Genomic DNA, 21,436 nt, shown 5'->3' on the forward strand with positions numbered 1-21,436 from the left:
CATCACTGACGCGGCAGCCGCGCCATTGGGCCGGGGGAGGGCGGCGGCCGCCGCGAGCAGCCGCGTAGGGGCGGGGAGGGGCGGGGCGGCGCGGAGGGGGCGGGGCCGCGACCCGGCGGAGGACGCATCAGCGTGAGGCACGCCGAAGTGGGCGGGGCGCCACGAGGGGGCGAGGCCAAGGTGTCCCGGTCGGTGGGGGTGGTGCGGCGAGGTCGCGGGGTCCTCCGCTCGCCAGGTTGCCGGGGGCTGGATGCGCGAGGGACCTTTGGGTCCCACGGACAGAATTTCCAGAAGGATGGTGACTATTACTACCCTCTCACACCCATAAATACTCTTGGTGGAAATACACCGAGCTCGTAGTTAGATCTCGGAAAAACAAAACAAAATAACGCAGGAAACGCAAATTTGAGAAAAAGATTGGTTTGGGGACCTGCCAATCATAAGTTATTCTTTTTTTAAAATATGGGCTCTAAAAAATAAAAAGTTACGAAGGGGGTAAGATTTCAGAGCAGTGTTAAGTCAACGAGGTTGAGCTCTTCAACTCTTGGAACACTAAAACCAGGAAATGAAGGGAAGCTAAAAAGTTGGTATGAAGAGTCCATATATCATACAACAGGAAGTAAACTTGTCAAATTTGTGACGTTAAGACCTGGGATGCATTAAACTAGGTTGAGGAAGAGTGGAAGTGTGTTTGGGAAGTAGCACCCATAGTGAAATGCGATGCGGAACTCGTGTTTGAAAAACTGACCATCCGTCTCTTGAACACTTTGTTTTGGGGAACTTAAACTGGCACCCAATTCCTCAGGTACCACTGGGGGAAAGTGAATTAGACAGATTAGACAGATTCTCTGACCCCAGCCTCACAAATGTAATCAGTATTTATTTATTTTTATTTTTTTTAATGTTTATTTTTGAGAGACAGACAAGAGTGCAAGCAGGGGATGAGCAGAGAGAGGGAGACACAGAATCGGAAGCAGGCTCCAGGCTCGGAGCTGCCGGCACAGAGCCAAACCCACGTGGGGATCGAACCCATGGACCATGAGATCATGACCTGAGCTGAAGTCAGATGCTTAACTGACTGAGCCACCTGGGTGCCCCTGTAATCGTTATTCTAAAAGACAGTCATTTCACACACACACACCCCCCACACACACACACATCGCAACTTCATTTTTGCTTGTTTACTAACAGCGTTGTCCAGAAGTTTATGTGGGTTTGTATAATTGAAATCATAATTTTCATACAACTACATATTTTGCTTTTTTCCTTTACCATACTCTAAAGATTTCTCATGTTTTTCCAGTCTTACTCATTATTTTTAAGTGGGGCATATTTCCCTTAGTCAGTATACAGGCTCCACATCTGTACCCCAAAACTGACATTAAGGTTGCCACCACTGCGAAGAAAATATGGAAGAAGAGAATATAAAGGATCAGAGCAGCCATCTACAATAATCAACCAACCAAGAGGACTAGCTGTTTTGTTCTTACCATACAGGTTACAGTTCTAGACCCCCTGGGGGGTGTAGATGGTACAGAGTCCCAACAAAGGCCTAGCGTGAGCAGACTTGTCTCTCACACCAATTTCAATAAGACTATGTAAAAATGTTTATCAGTGGCCTGCAAACTAAGATGTGTATCCCCCAGGGAATTTTCGAGGGCTAGGTACACACTTAGATCGTTTTAAGCCCACATATTTCAAGAATCTTCAACTTGCATCTGTATTATGTCTTGAAGCTGACTTACTGGTGAGGGAATGCGGTCAAGGGGTCTCTCTGTTTCATTTCTGAACTGCGTCAGAATAGCCACATATTTTCCACATTGCAAAAGAAAGGGCATAACTCTCTCATTTACTGAGATCCCTTAAAAGGTGCACTATTCCAGGGTGTAGAAACTTCAGGGAATCTCTGTCAGTTTTTTATCATTTTCAAATACCGGGCTGTATTGTGAAAGTGTATACTTCTAATTGGCTGTGTAATGAATTCTTTCGCAAGTCAGATGATTTCCAAATAATTGCTTTCAATAAAGTATGAACTTAAGATCACTAAATGAGGTTATAAATTAGAAGGAGTTCAAAGAACTGAAAAGTTCAAAACACCTTCTGACCCATCTACTTATTACTGGCAAAAACATTCTTAGGGGGCTCCTAGGTGGTTCAGTCGCTTGAGTGTGTGACTCTTGATTTCGGCGCAGGTCACGATCCCAGGGTGCAGGGATCGAGCCCTGCTTCAGGCTCCATGCTGAGTGTGGAGCCTGCTTAAGATTCTCTCCCTCCACGCCCCCCTCTCTGCCCCTCTCCCCCACTTGTGCTCTCTCTGTCACTAAAATTAAAAAAAAAAAAAGGAGGAGAAGAAGAGGAGGAGGAGAGAAGAAATACATGAAATTAAGATATAATCCTGAGGGGTGAGAATGTGGAATGGACTTATAAGTGTGAAGAGAAAACTAAATTAAGTAAAATATACTATAGATAAAGAAGAGTTTTTCTGTATCTTTTTAAAATGGTGGATAATAGGCATAATCACTATAATCGCCATGTGTTTAGATTTTTTTTGGAATAAAAGAGTGTGTCATTTTATTTATTTATTTTTAATGTTTACTTATTTTTGAGAGAGAGAGAGCACAAGCGAGGGAGGGGCAGAGAGAAGAGAGAACCGTGAGATCATGACCTGCTCGGAAATCAAGAGTCGGACACTTAACCGATCGAGGTACCCAGGCACCCCTCATGTCAATAGTTATTGAATCCTATCGTGTACTATGTGAGATGCTAAATGAATATATGATCCCTGCTTTCAAAGAATTCATGGTCTGTGGGAGAAATGTAGCTATAAACAGATCAGAGTGAAATATGTATATAAACAACCACAAGGGCCCAAAGGATGGAGCTGCCAAGTCTCCTTGGGCGAGTCTGGGAAGGAGGTGTGGTTAAACTGGATCCTAAAGAATGAGTGGGAGTAGGCTCAGCCAAAAGGCAGTGGGAGAAGGGAGGGAGCCCTATGGAGAAAGCAGGGAGCTGCCGGAACACAGGCAGATGGCCCCTTCCTTCTTCCCCACTTGCCCCCCAGACACAGGCTGGCACCCTAGGCAACCTTCTGAATTTGCAAATTCTCCATACTCCTCCCTCAAAATGCATCATAAGCCACCATTGCCTGTTTGTGCAACTCACCCGGCATTCACATTCTGTCAGTCAGCCGCTCTCTTGGAGATTTTAGGAGGGGTGGGACTGGTGGAAGTAATCTACTTAGAGCAAGAACACATTCTTGGGGTACTCCCATTATACAAAGGAAACTTGTGAGCTCAAATGCATCTCAAAATCATACAAGTATGCAGAAGAGAATTCTTTTAGCCGGGAGATTTCCAGATCCTCCCACTGTGTATTTTTTTGGTCTAGCCTCTCTTTACTTCCCTGAACAATGCAAAGGAGAAGGCAGCAACTCGGTCACCAAATTCTGATCATTTTCTCTTGGCACAGTCTCCCTCGCTGGTATGGTGCCATCATTTTACTCATCACCTTATCACAAGTCAGAAATCTTGGGTCATTGTAAAAGTATCTGTTTCTTTCCTTTGTTATCCCATTTCCTGAAGTTGTCAGGGCCCCGACCCTTAGCTCTCTAGGAGCAAGAGATGAGAAAGATTCGGATTCTTAAGAACTGGCTTCCACCCACTGACAGTCTCCCCCCGTACATCCCAAACCAGCCCACCCAGATAACGTACAGCAATTCTGGCACAGAAACCGATATTTCTCAAAATGCTGAGGATGTAATTGGTAACTCCGAGCAGGAAATCTGTTCTGAGGATCTTTTCTTTTTTAAATTTTTTAAAATGTTTATTTATTTTGAGAGAGAAAGAGACAGAGTGTGAGGGAGGAAGGGGCAGAGAGAGAGGGAGACACAAAATCCAAAGTAGGCTTCAGGCTCAGAGCTGTTAGCACAGGGCCCGATGAGGGCCTCAAACTCACAAAGACCATGAGATCATGACCTGAGTCGAAGTAGGATGCTTAACTGACTGAGCTACCCAGGTGCCCCTCTTCTGAGGATCTTTAATAGCTTACAGGAGTCTCCCAGGTGTGGACAGATAAAGTGGCCAGAGTCACCCCAGATATGAGGCCACCTCTCAGAAGCACAGTCCTGTCGGCATATCAAGGGCTGCTGGACATCATCCCTATGTGTTCATGACCTTCAGTGTCAGCCCTTCTTCCTGTCCTGACCTCTGTCCCTGTCCCTGACTGGCTGCCCATGCCTATGTGGGTGGCCATTGATCAACCAGGATAGTAGCTGCAACTCACCAGTAATTCATTGACCTCAGCCCCAGTCTGTCTGAAGAGTCCAGCAATTATCCACCCTGAGCATTTATCCATCTTATCCCTCTCTTTTTAGAGTCTGACATTTAATTTCTTTTGAATATTTGAATATGCCACTTTCTACAAGCCAGGAAACAGAATTAAACTAAGGCAGACTGGTCCTCCAGGGGATCCGGGCTGAGTCTTGCGAACTTCAGCAGTGACATCGTAATACAAGGTGCTAACAACGGGCTTTTATCATCTCTAAATAATAACCACTTATCCATATTTTTAAAAATTTTTTTAACGTTTATTTATTATTGAAAGACAGAGAGACTCAGAGTGTGAGCAGGGGAGGGGCAGAGGGAGAGAGGACACAGAATCTGAAGCAGGCTCCAGGCTCTGAGCTGTCAGCACACAGCCCAACGCGAGGCTTGAACTCACAAACTGTGAGATCATGACCTGAGCTGAAGTCGGACGCTTAACCGACTGAGCCACCCAGGCACCCCTGTGTTGTTTTTTTTTTTCCCTTAGGAAATGGCCATAAGTTCAGTCCTTAAAGTCATGATATACAGAACACCCTGATCTACAAAGAACAAAATGACCCAAATTATATGCTGGCCAACTTACTGGTGGGCCACAGCAAAGCTGTCCAAGGAATGGTGAACAGACAGTGTTTACCTATTAGAAACTTTACTCTGAGGTTTAAAAAAGTCCTGGGGGCACCTGAGTGGCTCAGTAGGTTAAGCATCTGACTCTTGATTTCTGCTCAGGTCATGATCTCACAGTTTGTGGGAGTTAGCCCCATTTTGGGCTCTGTGCTGACAGTGTGGAACCTGATTGGGATTCTCTCTCTCCATCTCTCTCTAGCCCCTACCCCACTCTCTCTCTGTCACAAAATAAATAAATAAACATTTTTCTTTTAATTCTTAAAAAAAAATTGGGGCACCTGGGTTGCTGTCAGTTAAGCATCCGACTTCAGCTCAGGTCATGATCTTGTGGTTCATGAGTTCAAGCCCCACTTCGGTCTCTGTGCTGACAGCCCAGAGCCTGGAGCCTGCTTCAGATTCCGTCTCTCTCCCTCTCTCTATCCCTCCCCCACTCTCTCTCTGTGTCTCTCTCTCCAAAAAAAATTTAAAACATTAAATTTTTTTTTAATTCTGGGGTGCTGGGTGGCTCAGTTAGGTAAGTGTCCGACTTCGGCTCAGGTCATGATCTCGTGGTTCGTGGGTTTGAGCCCTGCATCAGGCTCTGTGCTGACAGCTCAGAGCCTGGAGCTTGCTTCGGATTCTGTGTCTCCCTCTCTCTCTCTGCTCCCTCCCCACTCACGCTCTGTCTCTCTCTCTCTCTCTCTCAAAGGTAAATAAACATTAAAAAAATTAATTTTTTAATTCTTAGAAAAATAAATGAAATAAAAATTTTAAAAAGTTGCTGATTGCTGTTAATAAGAGAGCAGGTAAAAAAGATCTTACAGATGCCCCCATGCTGACACTCAATTTTGCCCAGGTCCTCCATCAGAACACAAAGTTAGAGGTGAATGCAGAGGTTAAGATACTCTGACATTTTCAAAATACATTACTAGGAATATGAAGTTTGGCATACTGAATTCTTCCATTTGCTACTAGGACAAACTGACTATAAGGACTGTGTAAAAGAAAGGCTCAACTCTAAACAGGATGGTAGCAGTTTCCACTATTTTCCACTTTCCACTACAGATTTACCTCCTGCTTTCCCATACCACTAACTCTGCTACTCTTCCAAGATACATATTCATGTGGAAAAATTTCTCAGCTTTTGCCAGGGCTAGGAGATGAAAAATACAGCATGTCCTAATAATGAGTTCATTTGTAATTATAAGCCCAGTTCACATCTGGAGGATGGACCTATAAAATCTGGCCATTCTTTTGATTAACATCTTCAAATGGTAGAATTCCTTAGCCCTTTGCCACAGTTTCTGCTCAATATCTTAAAGCTGGGCTCAGTCCCATCTGTAACTCTTCTCTGCAGGATTGAAGATGGGTGCCAGTCCTCAAAATCTGGAATGTCATCCTAGGGATAACCCCGGTAGCTTCTGGATGCATAGTAGGCAACGCACAGGTGGTAAAACCCTGGCAGGAACACCAAGATACCACTGATGTGAACAGCAATGCTGAGTCTGCCCCTCTTTGTTGATCTAGCGGGCCAGCAGGAGGGAGCCAATGATTATGAGAAAGGCGTCAATCAAACATAGCACTGTAGCAAGAGCAATGGGCTTATATGGGATCTTAGGAGGATTTTTCTTTTTTACTTTTTTTTTTATAATGTTCTTTTACGGTTAGTCCTTTTGTTTCTTTTTTTAAATTTATTTTTATTTTTTAAGTCTATTTATTTTGAGAGAGAGACTCAGCATGAGTCGTAGAGGAGCAGAGAGGACAGGGGAGAGAGAGAGAGAGAGAGGGAGAGAGGATGAATCCTAAGCAGGCTCCATGCAGTCAGCACAGAGCCTGATGCGGGGCTTGAATCCACAAATTGTGAGATCATGACCTGAGTCAAAATGAAGAGTCAGACGCTCAACCAACTGAGCCATCCGGGTGCCCCAGGAGGGCTTTACTTAAAATGAAGGTCAATGTCGCCATCGTCTTTGCTGGAGATCCTTGAGTATTTCACTTTGCTATTGGGGATTCCAGCATCCAGGTACGAGACAGCGTCCTAACACGCTGACACAGGTACGGCTGGGCACTGCACAAGGGCCTGTGTGCTGACAGCTCGCTCACCAATGGCAACAGAGGTGCCTGGGGCCTCTGGCGTGCTTTACTTGACTGCTACGCCACCCCACCCCGCTCATTTTTATCAATTATTGCACAATCTGCTGACCACATCTCTCCCAAACTCTTTATGGCCACCTCCAGGCCATCATGAGTGAGCCCAACAGTAGAAGATTTCATCCAATCGCTGTAAGATGAGAAATGCATTTCTACTTGCTGCAGCAGAAGGGCCTCTACATTATTGTTTCTTAGAATAGGGTGCCCAGATCTTAAGAATATGGACCACCTAGGAAAGTTATTTAAAAGGAAGATTCCTGGGGCGCCTGGGTGGCGCAGTTGGTTAAGCGTCCGACTTCAGCCAGGTCACGATCTCGCGGTCTGTGAGTTCGAGCCCCGCGTCAGGCTCTGGGCTGATGGCTCGGAGCCTGGAGCCTGTTTCCGATGCTGTGTCTCCGTCTCTCTCTGCCCCTCCCCCGTTCGTGCTCTGTTTCTCTCTGTCCCAAAAAAAATAAATAAAAAACGTTGAAAAAAAAAATTTAAAAAAATAAAAATAAAAAATAAAAGGAAGATTCCTGGACCACATCCTCAGAAATTCAGATTCACTAGTTTCGACGTGAAACCCAAGCATCTCCATTTTTAACAAATCCTAGGGATCATGCTTACATCCACGAAGTTTGAGAACTTGGTCTTATGGGCTCTTGTCCTCCAACTTTGGAAAGAGAATGTGACATCCCCGGTGTGCCTCCCAGCCCTGTTTCCCTCCAATTACCTCAGCGTCTGCTCAGGAGGACTCATTGGACAGAAAAATCCAAGACAGCTATTAGCCGAGAGTGAATTCAGCCTGGGCCCAACGATGTGGCTATATGACTGACAGATGACCCCACCGATGCTGTAAGAATTGCATATTGGGGGATTTACCAGCCTGGTTGACAGCCTGATAAGCCACACCTTCAGTGAGAAACCCTGGTGTTGAATTCTGTCACTGCCCAGACTGATGTCAGATAGGCCAGGTTCTTGTCAGTTGCAAACACATGAGACTCCACCCAAAGTCTCAGGAGCCACACTTGATTAGAGGGAGGAGTCAGAGCGCTGCTTATCCAGTAGTCCACGTTGGTCCCCTATGGCCACCCCACCCTGGGTCTAGGGCACTCCTACCCCCTCTCCCAGCCCTGGGAACAAAGCTAGCCTCAAGAGTGCCAAGTAAAATTCAACTTCTGTTTTCACTGAGAGCAAGCAGGACATGATGCTGAAAACAACAGCTGAGAACCATTGGGATTCTCTCTCTCCCTCTCTCTCTGCCCCTCCCCCACTCGTGCTTTCTCTCCCTCTCTCTCTCTCAAAATAAATAAATACACTTAAAAAAAAAAAAGAGGGGCGCCTGGGTGGCGCAGTCGGTTAAGCGTCCGACTTCAGCCAGGTCACGATCTCGCAGTCCGTGAGTTCGAGCCCCGCGTCAGGCTCTGGGCTGATGGCTCGGAGCCTGGAGCCTGTTTCCGATTCTGTGTCTCCCTCTCTCTCTGCCCCTCCCCTGTTCATGCTCTGTCTCTCTCTGTCCCAAAAATAAATAAAAAACGTTGAAAAAAAAAATTAAAAAAAAAAAAAAAGATATGCCTTCTGGATTAGTGAGTGGGAAAAAACAACAACAACAAAAAAACATTTGTCCACATTCCACTTTCCTCTCAAACGACAACAAGCAAAGGCAAGCACTTACCCAAACTCAATCCCAGTGTATCTATTCAGTAGGTTCTGGTGCTGGGATCCCACACCATTCCTGCTCAGAAGAGCCCTAGCCTGTTAAAATTCCACCTCGTGGGACCTTAGAACAGACAACCGTATTCAGGATGTGTTCTTTTGGTGACACCACCGGCCTGGGTCCCTTAGTGACGGTAATGTAACTTCCCTCTGAGTCTGAGTCTATTTCTATGTGAGGCTCCAAGCTGAACTGCCGGCAGGAAGACTCAGCCTCTGCCCTTAGTTCCCAGACCAAATGTCATTTGCCTACTTATCAGAAGAGGGGGAGTCCCCACCTCGAGGAAGGGATGTGTGAGCTGAGACCTGAAGGAGGCGTGGAAGTTCTAGCTGCATGTAGAGGAGGGAGAAGAGGTTCCAGGCGTATGGAACCAGGCATTTGTGCCTCTGTTTCCTCTGTTGCTGATTAGTGCTATGATTTGCTGCGGCTGCCGTGAGCATTCATTTATTGTTTCTCTGTGTAAGGGGCTGTGTAGAAAAGCTTCAGGCTTGTTGCTTTATTTGATTTTCCTAACATTGCAAGGACTGTCACACAAATGGGAAAACTGAGGCATGGGGAGGTGGGGTAACTTGAACAAAATCACATGGGCAATCAGAGGCAAGTGGAATTGATATCTGGACAATCTGCCTCCAGAACTCAAGATCTTAACCATGGTGTTACATTGCCCCCTCAATATATGTCCTCAGTCACAGGGGTTTTGTCCCCAAGTTACCACTGTCCCCCTAGGTCCTCAGGTCCTGGGCTTCCCCCTTTCCTCTCTCTGGGACCTGCCCCTCTGCCACTCTCACACCAGTGAGAATGTGCCTGCCATCTTGGTCCTGCTCATGCTGACCCTGTGCCAGCCTCTCTGTTACATGAACCATTGCATCCCTCCTGCTACCTCTTTTGTGCTCAGGCTAACTTGAGTAGTGTCTCATTCATTTGCTACTGAAAGATTTTTTTGAAATATAGCAACAAATAAACATAATACAGTAAAACCCTGGTTTGCAAAGCATCATTCATTCCAGAAATATGCTTCTAATCCAAAGCACTTGTATATCAAAGTGAATTTCCTCATAAGAAATAATGGGAACTCAGATGATTCATTCCACAACCCAAAAAAAATCATATGAAAGCAATTACAATACTGTGATATAATACAAAAGAATAAAGAAAATACAAAATACAAAGAAAAATAAACAAATTAACCTGTAATTACTTTTGAAAACCTTCATGGCTGTTATGAGGGAGACAAGAGAGAGGAGGGTTATTATGTAGGAAGACTTTATCCCTAATGGAATCATTACTATCTATTGGCTCAATGGAATCTTTTTCTCTTCGTGAAACTTTAACAAGGAATCTGTCCAATGACTTAGAATGAAGCAAAGCATTCCTAAGCTTACTCTTGTGTGGAAAAGCAAAGGACTGTCTGTCCATAGGTGCTTTGAAGTGACAAAAAATGCACTAGTGCCAGTTGTGGGCACCTTCCAGCCTTCTGAAAAATCACTGATTTCTGCCAAACACTGTGGCCTGAGACGGAGCATCTGAGCATGAGAGACGATCACCCACAATGCCATAGTGAGAGAGAGAGAGAACCATTGGCTCACTTGTGATCACGTGATATTCGGCATCATCTACTACTCATATTGCAAGATATCGCTCATTTATCAGGTTCAAATTTATTAGAAATGTTTGCTCATCTTGCAGAACCCTCACAGAACAAGTTACTCCCAGTCTGAGTTTTACTGTATGTGAAAACAGAGATACACATTAGGAAGGAGAAACACAGGATGTCTTTGAACAAGCATGACAGGGGCCTGACCTATTCTTGGGGGACAGGGCGGGCTGCTCTGAGGAAATGACATTTGACGAGAAAGCTGGAGGCAGGACAGCTAACGAGGGGGGAGTGAGCAGAGCAGGAAGAAAGGGTGGTCTGGGTAGAAGTACACATCATTTATTAAGGTCCTGTTGCAAGGGGGAAAAAAAGGAAAAGAACTCAAGGCACTCATGAAGGTGAAAGAAAGCCAACATGAGTGCAATGCAGTGGAGGAGACAGTCTGACCAGATAAGCTTCAAGGGGAGTCAAGGCCAGACCACTGTCCACCTCTCTCTGCTCTCAGGGGGTGTCCAGACTTGGGACGGACGCCAAGTAGCTTCCACTCGGCAGAGAGTCAACCTGGTGACGAATGTGACAGTGGTGCTTCCCGGGATGGTCTCGTTAACCCTCCCAGACCGGGGCGTTCATCTCCTAACTGGTCTCCCTACAACTGCTCTTGCCTCCTTCAGTTCACGGTCCACTCCGCTGCCCAGAGAGGCAGGCATGGCTATCCTGCTGCTCCTCTACGCTCAGGGCTTCTCGCTGCCCTTAGGGAGAAGGCTACGGATGTTAATATGGTTTACAAGGCCTCCACCCGCCCCACATCCTTGGTTCTTACCGTTCTCCTCCTCCGCGTCTTCCTCCCTGCCATCTTGGTTGTGCGACCCTGCCTCTCTGCCACGCTCTTGCTCAGCACTTGGCTTCAGGCCTCACACACAATCCTTTCCCAGTGGAAGCCTGCCTCACCACGCTGCCTTTAGGCCTCTTAATGTCCTTTGTACTTTCTCCAACTTGAAAGACTAATTTGGAGCATGTATGCCCATAGCCCCCGTTCCTCACTGTTGTCACGCCTTCCGTTACTGTCGGCTAATCTGTGAGTTCCATGGGCCTGTGCCCCATCGCTTTCTGTTACCTGGTGCCAAGCAGTAACACCAGGAACACAGGATATGTGTGATAACTAATTGCCCAGTTTCCCTTGTGATTCTGCGGGCTCTGGGAGGTGGAGGGGAGAGGAAGTTAGAGAAAGAATTTCTAGACCAGTGTCTTTGTAACAATAGTGTTGTTCATGGAGTCCAGCTTCTCACCATCAACAAGAAGTTGCATGAATCGGTGCCTGAGTGGCTCAGTTGGTTGAGAGTCTGACTCTTGATTTCGGCTCAGGTCGTGACCTCACGGTTGGTGAGTTCGAGTCCTGTGTCGGACTCTGGTATGGGAGCTCGGAGCCTGCTTGGGATTCTCTCTCTCCTGCTCTCTCTCTCTCTCTGCCCCTCCCCTGACCACACGCACCCCCACCTCAAAATAAATAAATAAAGTTAAAAAAAAAGAGGGGTGCCTGGGTGGCTTAGTCAGTTAAGCTTCCAACTTTGGTTCAAGTCATGATCTCAGCTCGTGGGTTCGAGACCCTGCATCGGGCTCTCTGCTTTCAGCAGAGTCCGCTTCGGATCATCTGTACCCCTCTTTCTGTGCCCCTCACTCACACTCTTTCTCACTCTCAAAAGTAAATAAACATAAAAAAAGAATTTGCATGAATGGAGAATTTTAAGAATGACTTCTTCTGAAGTCAACATAGGTCATCTCTAGAAGGCCTTCTAAAATTCAGCACTGTCCTTGCCTCCAGGCCCTGTGTCCCTGCCACATTTTTCCAATGTTCTTATGGCTACTAAGTTTGGGAAGTTAGCACACCTGCTGGACGTCAAGAGCACATGCTTTGCAGGCAGGCAATCCAGTTCAACAGCGTGTATTGCCTGTGCTGGGTGCAAAATAAGACAGAGGCCCTCTTCTCGTGACCTGACAGTCTGGGGTGGGTGACAGACACATACACAGATGATTTGAATTTAATGGACAAGCTATGGGAAAAGTATACAGAGACAACCATCCCAAATCAAACAGCAACCTCTCTCGGAGCCTCAGTTTCCTCAACTGTACAATGGGTCCGAAGGTCCCACTGCCAAAGGATTGCTTTGAAAACTGAATGAGATGCAAAACACAGCGTTTTGCACACAGGAGAGACACAATAAATAGCATCCATTCGATTATCTACTGAGGCCAGACCCAGAGTTCCTGTTCTGTCTGTGCTAGCTAAATATGTGTGCGTCTCCAGCCACACACTGAAACTTCACAGAGCCTTACGCACTGTCCTAACTGCAACAATCACCCACTCTAATACTTGCCTCTGTTCACAGGACAGACTGGACCAGAAATGACGGTTATATTAACACCAGTCCACGACTGCTACTCGAGAGATGCTTCAGAGAACATTCTGTGCTGGCCTTGGACCCAGACCATTGTTTCAACAAGCAAAGAACGAAATGTCCACATTATCGCTGTAACTTCTCCCCCATCCTGGCCTCACTCTGTCCACTAGTTCATGTTCTGCTTTATTGCTATCTCTGGGCTGCTGTTTCAACACCATTAACCCGTCTACTTCCTCTGTTTAGGAATCTCAAAGATTCCCTCTGAATCAGAATCAGACTCATAATTATGTTCTAGGTTTCACTTACTAGGTGCTCCTTACCTTTACTCTGCTCCAAATCATGAGACTAATGATCTTCTCTCTTTTTTGCCCAAAGTTCTCAGGACTTTGTCCAAGGGTCCCGCTCAAGGCAGCTTTGCATGGAAGTGGTCTCCAACCTCACAGGTTTTAAATTAATGCCTTCCATGTACTAGACACTGTGCCTAGTTCAGGTCTTGGTGACTTCTTCTTTTATATTAAGAAGTTAACTACCTAAGGGCATCTAGGTGGCTCAGTGGGTCAAGTGTCAGACCTCGGCTCAGGTTACGATCTTGCAGTTCATGAGTTCGAGCCCTGCATCAGGTTCTGTGATGACAGCTTGGAGCCGGGAGCCTAGAGCCTGCTTCAGATTCTGTGTCTCCCTCTCTCTCTGCCCCTCTCCTGCTCACACTCTGTCTTTCTCTCAAAAACAAGCATAAAAAAAAAAAATGTTAACTACCCAAATGCAAATGAGATTCATTTGGCCTTTTCTTTTTTTAATGTTTATTTTTTGAGAGAGAGAATGCGTAAATTGGGGCAGAGAGAGGGGTACAGAAGATCTGGGCACTGTGCTGACAGCAGACAGCACAATGCGGGGCTCGAACTCATGAACCACGAGATCATGACCGGAGCCAAAGTCAGACGCTTGACCGACTGAGCCACCCAGGCACCCCCAGTTGGCTTTTTTTTACTGATGGGATTTGACTGTTCTTGAGAAATCTTGGGTTAAGGAAATGCAAGTGAACTTTGTTTAAAGCATTTATTGTAATCTTTTTTTCTAAGTTCTTTGATTTCCTCATCTCTCATTATTGAGATAACCATCTATCTGATGACCATCCCCAATGGATGCTCCTATGGACATCCCAAGTATCCAGTGGATACTTCAAAAAGTCATCATCTTAGGAGTGTGAGCTCACTGCTGGGGGAATGACTCAGAATCTGACACGTGGTGGTTAATAACCCTGTGCTTAAAAAACTGGGATACCATCATTCTGTTCGCTCTATAAACATTTGGGTTGTATTATGTTTATCACTGTATCTGTGTTCTTTTTAAATTTTTTTTTAATATTTATTTATTTTTGAGAGAGAGTCAGAGCATGAGTGGGGAGGGGTCAGAGAGAGAGGGAGATCTGAAGCAGGTCCCAGGCTCTGAGCTGTCAGCACAGAGCCTGACGCGGGGCCTGAACTCACAAACCTCGAGATCGTGACCTAAGCTGAAGTCAGACACTAATCGACTGAGCTTCCCAGGCGCCCCAGGTGGGTGTTACTTTAAGACACTAAGTTTGTGGCCATTTATTAGGCAGCACGAGAAAACTAATACGATTCTTCAATGAGCCTTTATTCAGTGTAAGTAAATTTGCCTTTGTGGAACTGAAGTCAGTGCTTGCTCAGATCACCCATTGCTCATTGTCCTGCGGTTATGGTGATTCGACAGCTAACAATCACATGTCCCCATTTCCAAACTCAATCAAATCACACAACTATTTGCCTTCTATCCCCAAAGGAAATTCTAACTCATGATATTAATCCCAGCAGTGGAGCTGAACTGAGTCAGAGTTCTAGAGATGACAAGTTTCTTTTCCTATATTTTTTAAATGTTTATTTATTTTTGAGAGAGAGAGAGAGAGAAAGAGAGAGAGAGAGCGCATGAGCAGGAGAGGGACAGAGGGAGAAGGAGACACAGAATCCGAAGCAGGCTCCAGGCTCTGGGCTGTCAGCACAGAGCCCGACGCCGGGCTCAAACTCAGGAGCCACCTGAGCCGAAGTCGGACGCTTAACCGACTGAGCCATCTGGGCACTCCAAGAGGTGAGAAGTTTCGAGAAGGACTTGGGTGATAACAGAACACAGCAGGCCACGAATGGTTGATACCAACAGAAGAGGGGTGGCAGGCAGTGCAAGTCACGTGGGTGCGGGAGGCAGGGTAGAGGTAAGGCCAAGAGAAGATGCTTTGGGGATCCAGAGGCCCATCCAAGAGATTAGAGAAACAAAGGGTCAGGGACATGAACAAAGAGCCTACAAAACTGGTCAGGAATGAGCCTATGAAGAATGGGATCCAAGACTCAGGCTCTAGACAGGAGGTCCAGGAAGCTGACTTGCCACAAGAGGAGACTTGAGATGGAGCCATCCTGAAGTGATCTCATCATGGTGGAAGGTTAGATCTGAAAGGAGGAACATCTAGCCCACCCAGCTGGGGGTTTCTTTTTTTTTTTTATTTTTTTTTTATTTTTTTTAAAAATTTTTTTTTTTTTCAACGTTTATTTATTTTTGGGACAGAGAGAGACAGAGCATGAACGGGGGAGGGGCAGAGAGAGAGGGAGACACAGAATCGGAAACAGGCTCCAGGCTCCGAGCCATCAGCCCAGAGCCTGACGCGGGGCTCGAACTCACGGACCGCGAGATCGTGACCTGGCTGAAGTCGGACGCTTAACCGACTGCGCCACCCAGGTGCCCCGAGCTGGGGGTTTCAAGAGATAAAGATTTACCAAGAGAGTGAAGGGTTTTTCTTAAATGCTTATTTATTTATTTTGACAGAGAGCGCAAGAGAGTGAGTACAGAAGAGGCAGAGAGAGAGGGAGAGAGAGAGAGAACTCCAAGCTGATGCTGCACTGTCAGCGCAGAGCCCGATGAGGGGCTCAAATTCATGAACCGTGAGATCATGACCTGAGCCGAAATCGAGAGCCGGACGCTCAACTTACTGAAGCAACTAGACGCCCCATGAGAGTGAAGGTTTTTAAAGGGTGGTTCCTGTCTCAGCAGGTCTCAGCATCACTGGGGAACAGGTTGGAAATGCACATTCTCCAGGGCTACCTGAGACCTAAGGAATCAGAAGCTCTTGGGTGTAGGGCTCCCCATTGGGCATTTTAACATACCCCCTGGGGCATTTAGATGCTCAGTAAAGTTTGAGAACCACACGATGACAGTGTCTTCCGGCGACAATTAACTTGAGGTCCACAGAGCCAAGCCATTAGCCTAGCTTCCTCTTTCCTCATTCGCTGGCTTCCTCTGTTTACCCACCAAAGCCCTTCTGCCAGGACCTGTGGAAGGGGAAGGCAGCAGTCAAATGCTATTCATTTTGCTTGTCATCTTGGGCATGGCCTAAAGCAGATCGGTGCCAAGCTGCATGTATGCATATTAATTCAAGACAGGTTTCTAAGGGATTACAAATGATTACTGCAGGAACAAGTCTAAGTAGAATACGATCCAGAAGAGAGGGGGAGAAAATGAGCAATTAGTAATGTACTATAGCCAGGTACACAACAAAAAAGCAAAGCCATGAGAAGGCTCGAAGGTAATCCTTACCCTGGAGATCTCTCGCACGAAAAACAAAAAACATTTATAATACGAGTGCTTGGTTCTTCTGAATGATTTTTGCAACATAAATGAAATCCTGTTTAAGTTAAAATCACATATATTAGGAGTGTTGTATGTGTGTGAGACAGACTGTTTGGTGCCTACTTTGTAAACATTTATTCAGCAATTTCCCTTAATTATCTAAGCACGATCTTAAAAATTTTTTTCAGAAGTGACATTTACTAAAATGCTTTTATTAAGGGTGAATATTTCCTACGGAATGTATTTCCTAACTTGCAATCCAGAATCAAATTGCAACTTTTATTATTATTATTACCCCTATGTCTTTATGGTTTATTATCCATTTGCAACTGGCCATGTGAATATTTCTAGAACTGAGAACTGAATTCACATTAACTGAAGCTCGCCTGTAACTTATAATACCATTCCCTGTACATTAATTAACAAGCTATTCCTGTGATCTTTTGTCATCTTCTGTTAAATATATAAATAAGAATAAATATACGAAGAGAAACCAAGGAGGGTCAAAATTTTTTCAGAAAATTAATATTGGATTTTTTTTTTTTACTAAGAATGACAACTGAGATTCAACTGCCAAAAAATAAGTGTGGATGAGTAAAGCACAAAAATAGAAATTCCTTTTTTATTTTTTGTACCAAGATGAAGGATATGGCCTGTCTGAGACTGTACCCATCAGAGGAAATACTTTTCTGCTCTTTTGGGGGGTCTGCTCTTTTTGGGGTATTCCCAATCTAACCTCCTTAAATCAGCCAACAAGAATTCTAGAATTTCCCCAACATGAACGATTAATAGAAAAAAACCAGCATTTTTTTCCCTTTGTATTAAAGTACCATCACGGGGTGCCTGGGTGGCTCAGTCGGTTAAGTGTCCGACTTCAGCCCAGGTCATGATCTTGCAGCTCATGAGTTCGAGCCCCGTGTCAGGCTGGAGCCCGGAGCCTGCTTCGGATTCTGTTTCTCCCTCTCTGCCCCTCCCCCACTTGCGCTCTGTCTCTCTCTCAAATAAGCAAACATTTAAAAACATTTAAAAAAAAAAGAATTACATCATGTATAAAATTATACTGCCTCTTGTAGAAAATACAACAAAACACAAAGAAAAAAATTAAAATTACCCACAATCCAACCTTGTAGATGGCTCATGTTAACATTTGGTTTACTAAATTCTTGTCTTTTTCAAAGTACACATAATATATACACAGTCAACATATTTTTCCCCCACAGTCAACTTTTTGAAACAAATTGGAACCATACTAAATATACTTTGGTTTCTTGCTTTTTCACTTAAAATTATAACTGGGATTTTTATGTTAATAAATATTTATGAGAAGAAAAATTTTTGAATCACTGAATGGATTTTCAAGATAAGAATTACCATAATTTAATCAAACCTCTACCGATGTGCATTTACATAATTTCCAATTTTTGTTATTATAAAAATACTGTAATAAGTGTTCTTATACACAATGTTTTCTATATATCTCTTATTTTCTTGCTTTGGGACATAATTATTAGAATGTGAGATTTTGAGGTCCCGAATACACATTTTTAAATTAGAATAATTACTATTGGGGCACCTGGGTGGCTCAGTGGGTTAAGCGTCCGACTTTGGCTCAGGTCATGATCTCACGGTTCATGGGTTCAAGCCTTACATCGGTCTGTGCTGACAGCTCAGAGCCTGGAGCCTGCTTCGGATTCTGTGTCTCCCTCTCTCTCTGACCCTCCCCCGTTCATGCTCTGTCTCTCTCTGTCTCAAAAATAAATAAAAAAACATTAAAAAAATTTTTTTTAAATAAACCCTTGGCACACAAAGTACATACAAATCCTTGGCGTTTTTGTTAAAAGCTCTCATGAAGGCACACCCGTGTTGCTCTTTGGCATAAGATGTTCTTAGATGGGAAGATACACATCATTAAGATATCAAATCTCCTTAAGGAAGCCATAAATGTAAGGTGGTCCCAGTAAAAGTAGCAAAGGGAATTTTGCAGCAATATAGGCATATGTTAACAGTAATCTGTTAAAATTGATGTTTCATGCTCATATGGAATAGTAAACAAGGAAGTGTAGGAGAAAATTCTGAACATGAAAACCAATAAGGGTGGGTTAGCTTTCTCAGATGTTAAAGCATATTATAAGGTGATGGTAATAAAAAGAGTGTGATAAGTACGAATGAATAAATTGACAGATTAACAGGAAATACTATGGAGACTAGGAATAGGTCCACAACATACCTGTGAGCACTTATTAGGTAAATGGGTGGCATTTAAAACTATTGGAGAAACTGGGGCATCCAGCTGACTCAGTCTGTGGAGAACGGGACTCTTGATCTTAGGGTTGTAGGTTCGAGCCCCATGTTGGGTGTAGAGATTACTAAAAAATAAAACCTTAAAAAAAATAAATAAAACCATTGGGAGGGGCGCCTGGGTGGCGCAGTCGGTTAAGCCTCCGACTTCAGCCAGGTCACGATCTCGAGGTCCGTGAGTTCGAGCCCCGCGTCGGGCTCTGGGCTGATGGCTCAGAGCCTGGAGCCTGTTTCCCATTCTGTCTCCTTCTCTCTCTGCCCCTCCCCCGTTCATGCTCTGTCTCTCTCTGTCCCAAAAATAAATAAACGTTGAAAAAAAAAAAAAAACCATTGGGCAAAGACATATTACCACAAAAGAATATTAGAGCAACCAGCATAAATGTTATTACACCAACATTTCACACTTTACACCAAAATAAATTTCACAAGGGTCAAAGACTTCAATGTGAATGATCAAACCATAAAGGGACTACAAGAAACCAGAGGAAGGATTATTCTATTTTATTTATTTTTTAAAGACTTTATTTTTAAGTAATTTCTACACCCATTGTAGGGGCTCAATCTTACAACCCCAAGATTAAGAGTCACACATTCTACTGAGGGAGCCAGCCAGGCAGATACCCACAAAGGACAGTGGGTTAAAAAGATAATTTTAGGGGCGCCTGGGTGGCTCAGCTGGTTGAGTGTCCAACTTCGGCTCAGGTCATGATCTCACGGTTTGTGAGTTCGAGCCCCGCGTCGGGCTCTGTGCTGACAGCTCAGAGCCTGGAGCCTGTTTCGGATTCTCTGTCTCCCTCTCTCTCTGCCCCTAACCCACTCGCATTCTGTCTCTGTCTCTCTCAAAAATAAATAAACATTAAAAAAAAAAATTGAAATGGATTGTTTCTTCTTAGAAAAAAAAAAAGAAAAGAAAAAGATAATTTTAATAATCTTCACATGGGTAAGTTCTTCCTAAGAATGAAAAAATAAAATTAAAAACTTAGGAAGAAAAAAAACTCAGATAAAAGAAAAAAATTGATAAATTCTATTAGTAACAAGTAAAAAATGTTTACATGGGGAAAATATTTTTTTAAATTCTTTTTAATGTTTATTTATTTTTGAGAGAGAGAGACACAGTGTGAGCAGGGGAGGGGCAGAGGGAGAGAGGGAAACGGAATCCAAAGCAGGGTCCAGGCTCTGAGCTGTCAGTCAGCACAGAGTCTGACATGGGGCTCAAACCCATGGACTGAGAGATCATGACCTGAGTCAAAGTCGAATGCTTAACCGACTGAGCCACCCAGGCGCCCCAACATGGGGAAAAGTATTTTCAACTTAAATCACAGGCAAGTGCTAATTTAGCCAACACATGAAGGGCTTCTACAAATCTGTATGAAAGACCAAGAATCCAGTAGAAACTTGGGCAGAGGGTCTACACAGGTAGTCCACAGAAAAGGGAATACCAAAGACTCTTAAACATGAAAAGATGTTCAGCCACACTTTCTTAAAGTTATTTTTTTGTATTTTTTTAATTTTGAGAGTGTGGGGGTGGAGGGGCAGAGAGAGAGGGAGAAAGAACCCCAGTGAGGGGCTCAGTCCCACGAACTGTGAGATCATGACCTGAGCCGAAGTCAAGAGCCGGATGTTTAACCGACTGAGCCACCCAGGTGTCCCCAACCAAATTTTTTTTTTTTTTTTAATACCAAAACGGGGCACCTGAGTGACTCAGTTAAACGTCTGACTCTTGATTTCGGCACATGTCATGATCTCACGGTTCATGAGTTTGAGCTCCACGTGGGGTTCTGCATTGACTGTGCAGAGCCTGCTTGGGATTCTCTCTCTCTGCTCCTCCCAAGCCTGCTCTCTCTCTCTCTCTCTCTCTCAAAATAAATAAGTGAAAACTTTTAAATAAAAAAAAACAATTAACACCTTGACAAGAGACTTTTTTTGTTTTTGTTTTTGTTTTGTTTTTTACCTATTGGATTGGCAAAGATCCAAGTTTGTGGACATTCTCAGAAGGAGCTGGAAAAACAGACCTTCTCACATAATGTTGGTTGGAGTATAAATTGATGCAGTCTTTGTGAAGAGCACTTTGGCATCATCTATACAAATATCACACGCACAGGCCCATTAACTCAGCAAGTCTACTATTAGGCCTTTATCTTACTGATATAGTCATTCATACATGTGCAAAATTTATACGTATAAGGTTGTTACAGGGGCATCATAATAGAAAAAGACTGGAAATAATATAAAAGCCCACAGTTCGTGGGTTCGACCCCAGAGTTGGGCTCTGCACTGACAGTGCCTGGGATCCTCTCTCTCTCTCTCTCTCTCTCTCTCTCTCTGCCCTTCCCCCACTCACGCTCTCTCTCCCTCTCTCAAAATAAATAAACTTACAAAAATAAAAGCTTGGGCGCCTGGGTGGCTCAGTCGGTTAAGTGTCCGACTTCAACTCAGGTCATGATCTCACAGTTTGTGAATTCGAGCCCCATTTCGGGCTCTGGGCTGACAGCTCAGAGCCTGGAGCTTGCTTCTGATTCTTTGTCTCCTTATCTCTCTGCTCCTCCCCTGTTCATGCTCTGTCTCTCTCTCTCTCAAAAATAAATAAACAATAAAAAAATGCTTTTTTAAGTCCCCAAAATAAGGCCCTTCTAAAATAAATGCTGATACATTGAAACAATGAAATATTAGACAGTCAATAAAAAAGAAAAGAATGAGGAAGCTCTTCATGTATTGATAGGAGATACCTCTGAGATAGATTAATTGATAG

This window comes from Lynx canadensis, chromosome A1 (genome assembly GCF_007474595.2).
Source record: "Lynx canadensis isolate LIC74 chromosome A1, mLynCan4.pri.v2, whole genome shotgun sequence".
Classification (NCBI taxonomy): domain Eukaryota; kingdom Metazoa; phylum Chordata; class Mammalia; order Carnivora; family Felidae; genus Lynx; species Lynx canadensis.